Raw genomic sequence first — 5,000 nt, 5'->3', positions numbered from 1 at the left:
CCGGGTTCAAATCCCGGACGAGCCCTACTTTTGACGCTGCACTTCACCATCCCTCGCCTTAGTTCATGTCTTGGAAATAAGTATGTTGTAGCCTGGAAGAAGACAACATAGAACCTCAGCAACGACTAGCAGACATTGTCAATTATGAACCACAAAGCTGCAGTTTTCTATTGATTTTCAATGGAAGCCTTCAACATGACACTACAAAGTGACACCCAACGTTTGTACCTGTTGCACAGACAATAAAGCTCCGTAGTCGGCAGGACTCGAACCTGCGCGGGGAGACCCCAATGGATTTCTAGTCCATCGCCTTAACCGCTCGGCCACGACTACCGCTGATACCTGTAGGCACACCTGTTCAGCAATTTTGGGTGAACACAAAGAGGAACTTGAACCCACAACCCAAGCAATCTTCTGAAAGTTGATTGATGGGTTAAATTGACCCTCCTATCTCCATTACCTGCATCATCTCTGACATCTTCAAGAAAGCCACGAGTGCAACAGACAGCTTTGTGAGAGTAAATATTACAGTGAATACAGGGCTCGTTGGTCTAGGGGTATGATTCTCGCTTAGGGTGCGAGAGGTCCCGGGTTCAAATCCCGGACGAGCCCCTCCAGGTCACCATCCTTCCAAAGTGATTCTGAACAGTCAATCTTCTGAGCAGATTGGGTCAAAGGTTGTTTCTTACATAGTTGGAAAATGCTGTGTTCACACATTCTTCAGTCTGGAACTAAATCTATTTCGTGCAAAAAACGACTTTGCTACACACCACAATGTACTTGACCAAATCTTTTTTCAAAGAGATTATAATTGCAGTAAATAGAATATGGCCTCATTAATACAGCTTCAAACAGCCGTGTGAGACTGAAGATGGAAAGGTAAACAAGGCTCGTTGGTCTAGGGGTATGATTCTCGCTTCGGGTGCGAGAGGTCCCGGGTTCAAATCCCGGACGAGCCCTTAGTTACTCTGTCCAAAAACTATAATATGGGAATGTTATCAGAGAATACGTCAAATCTGGTGAATACATCCCTTGCTGAGAAATGTCTTCACCAATTAATTTGTAAAATTGTCTAGTAACACATCACAAAGGTTGAAATTCAGATTCCATGGGGAAATCTGAGACGGCTGCTGAAAGTTGCGATACCACCTTATACAGGCAACATTTTCAAATTTGAATTCTGCTTTAAGTATCATGTTAGGGGTCAAACTAAGGGAATAGCTTTACACGTTGTAATTGTAATGTATTACATTTCACAGTTATAAAGTCTCCTGAGAGACTAACAAAAATTGCCATGGCTGACTATATTTCAAGTCATCCTGGCGGGGTATTGGGTAAAGTTTTCAACTAGCAATAATCACGTCTCAGTAGGACTTCATTGACTATGAAATTGCCGCTGCGCAAGAGTACTATTGAGAGGTCACATGATTCTATGACTCCTGAATGTGTAGTCTCTTCCAGCGTGGTGCCCAGCTGATACTTCTCAGTAGGCCTATAGGCTATTGTCACATATGCAACGGCCGATCGTTAACGCCATGCACAAGATGAAGATGGTTGTGATTTGTTTTGGGTAAAGACAAAGGGGGACTTGAACCCACACCCCAAGCAACATTTGAAAGTTGATTAATGGGTTAAATTGACACTCATATCTCCATTACCTGCTGCATTGCATCTTCAAGAAAGACACATGTGCATCAAACAGCTGTGTTACACGGAAGATGCCAAAGTAATCAAGGCTCGTTGGTCTAGGGGTATGATTCTCGCTTTGGGTGCGAGAGGTCCCGGGTTCAAATCCCGGACGAGCCCTACTTTTGACGCTGCACTTCACCATCCCTCGCCTTAGTTCATGTCTTGGAAATAAGTATGTTGTAGCCTGGAAGAAGACAACATAGAACCTCAGCAACGACTAGCAGACATTGTCAATTATGAACCACAAAGCTGCAGTTTTCTATTGATTTTCAATGGAAGCCTTCAACATGACACTACAAAGTGACACCCAACGTTTGTACCTGTTGCACCGACAATAAAGCTCCGTAGTCGGCAGGACTCTAACCTGCGCGGGGAGACCCCAATGGATTTCTAGTCCATCGCCTTAACCGCTCGGCCACGACTACCGCTGATACCTGTAGGCACACCTGTTCAGCAATTTTGGGTGAACACAAAGAGGAACTTGAACCCACAACCCAAGCAATCTTCTGAAAGTTGATTGATGGGTTAAATTGACCCTCCTATCTCCATTACCTGCATCATCTCTGACATCTTCAAGAATGCCACGAGTGCAACAGACAGCTTTGTGAGAGTAAATATTACAGTGAATACAGGACTCGTTGGTCTAGGGGTATGATTCTCGCTTAGGGTGCGAGAGGTCCCGGGTTCAAATCCCGGACGAGCCCCTCCAGGTCACCATCCTTACAAAGTGATTCTGAACAAGTCAATCTTCTGAGCAGATTGGGTCAAAGGTTGTTTCTTACATAGTTGGAAAATGCTGTGTTCACACATTCTTCAGTCTGGAACTAAATCTATTTCGTGCAAAAAACGACTTTGCTACACACCACAATGTACTTGACCAAATCTTTTTTCAAAGAGATTATAATTGCAGTAAATAGAATATGGCCTCATTAATACAGCTTCAAACAGCCGTGTGAGACTGAAGATGGAAAGGTAAACAAGGCTCGTTGGTCTAGGGGTATGATTCTTGCTTCGGGTGCGAGAGGTCCCGGGTTCAAATCCCGGACGAGCCCTTCCAGTTACTCTGTCCAAAAACTATAATATGGGAATGTTATCAGAAAAAACGTCAAATCAGGTGAATACATCCCTTGCTGAGAAATGTCTTCACCAATTAATTTGTAAAATTGTCTAGTAACACATCACAAAGGTTGAAATTCAGATTCCATGGGGAAATCTGAGACGGCTGCTGAAAGTTGCGATACCACCTTATACAGGCAACATTTTCAAATTTGAATTCTGCTTTAAGTATCATGTTAGGGGTCAAACTAAGGGAATAGCTTTACACGTTGTAATTGTAATGTATTACATTTCACAGTTATAAAGTCTCCTGAGAGACTAACAAAAATTGCCATGGCTGACTATATTTCAAGTCATCCTGGCGGGGTATTGGGTAAAGTTTTCAACTAGCAATAATCACGTCTCAGTAGGACTTCATTGACTATGAAATTGCCGCTGCGCAAGAGTACTATTGAGAGGTCACATGATTCTATGACTCCTGAATGTGTAGTCTCTTCCAGCGTGGTGCCCAGCTGATACTTCTCAGTAGGCCTATAGGCTATTGTCACATATGCAACGGCCGATCGTTAACGCCATGCACAAGATGAAGATGGTTGTGTTTTGTTTTGGGTAAAGACAAAGGGGGACTTGAACCCACACCCCAAGCAATATTTGAAAGTTGATTAATGGGTTAAATTGACACTCATATCTCCATTACCTGCTGCATTGCATCTTCAAGAAAGACACATGTGCATCAAACAGCTGTGTTACACGGAAGATGCCAAAGTAATCAAGGCTAGTTGGTCTAGGGGTATGATTCTCGCTTTGGGTGCGAGAGGTCCCGGGTACAAATCCCGGACGAGCCCTACTGTTGACGCTGCACTTCACCATCAATCGCCTTAGTTCATGTCTTGGAAATAAGTATGTTGTACCCTGGAAGAAGACAACATAGAACCTCAGCAACGACTAGCAGACATTGTCAATTATGAACCACAAAGCTGCAGTTTTCTATTGATTTTCAATGGAAGCCTTCAACATGACACTACAAAGTGACACCCAACGTTTGTACCTGTTGCACAGACAATAAAGCTCCGTAGTCGGCAGGACTCGAACCTGCGCGGGGAGACCCCAATGGATTTCTAGTCCATCGCCTTAACCGCTCGGCCACGACTACCGCTGATACCTGTAGGCACACCTGTTCAGCAATTTTGGGTGAACACAAAGAGGAACTTGAACCCACAACCCAAGCAATCTTCTGAAAGTTGATTGATGGGTTAAATTGACCCTCCTATCTCCATTACCTGCATCATCTCTGACATCTTCAAGAAAGCCACGAGTGCAACAGACAGCTTTGTGAGAGTAAATATTACAGTGAATACAGGGCTCGTTGGTCTAGGGGTATGATTCTCGCTTAGGGTGCGAGAGGTCCCGGGTTCAAATCCCGGACGAGCCCCTCCAGGTCACCATCCTTCCAAAGAGATTCTGAACAGTCAATCTTCTGAGCAGATTGGGTCAAAGGTTGTTTCTTACATAGTTGGAAAATGCTGTGTTCACACATTCTTCAGTCTGGAACTAAATCTATTTCGTGCAAAAAACGACTTTGCTACACACCACAATGTACTTGACCAAATCTTTTTTCAAAGAGATTATAATTGCAGTAAATAGAATATGGCCTCATTAATACAGCTTCAAACAGCCGTGTGAGACTGAAGATGGAAAGGTAAACAAGGCTCGTTGGTCTAGGGGTATGATTCTCGCTTCGGGTGCGAGAGGTCCCGCGTTCAAATCCCGGACGAGCCCTTCCAGTTACTCTGTCCAAAAACTATAATATGGGAATGTTATCAGAAAAAACGTCAAATCTGGTGAATACATCCCTTGCTGAGAAATGTCTTCACCAATTTATTTGTAAAATTGTCTAGTAACACATCACAAAGGTTGAAATTCAGATTCCATGGGGAAATCTGAGACGGCTGCTGAAAGTTGCGATACCACCTTATACAGGCAACATTTTCAAATTTAATTCTGCTTCAAGTATCATGTTAGGGGTCAAACTAAGGGAATAGCTTTACACGTTGTAATTGTAATGTATTACATTTCACAGTTATAAAGTCTCCTGAGAGACTAACAAAAATTGCCATGGCTGACTATATTTCAAGTCATCCTGGCGGGGTATTGGGTAAAGTTTTCAACTAGCAATAATCACGTCTCAGTAGGACTTCATTGACTATGAAATTGCCGCTGCGCAAGAGTACTATTGAGAGGTCACATGATTCTAT

The sequence above is a fragment of the Electrona antarctica genome, assembly GCF_951216825.1.
Source record: "Electrona antarctica genome assembly, contig: scaffold_50, whole genome shotgun sequence".
Lineage (NCBI taxonomy): Eukaryota > Metazoa > Chordata > Actinopteri > Myctophiformes > Myctophidae > Electrona > Electrona antarctica.
This window is presented reverse-complemented; position numbering follows the sequence as displayed.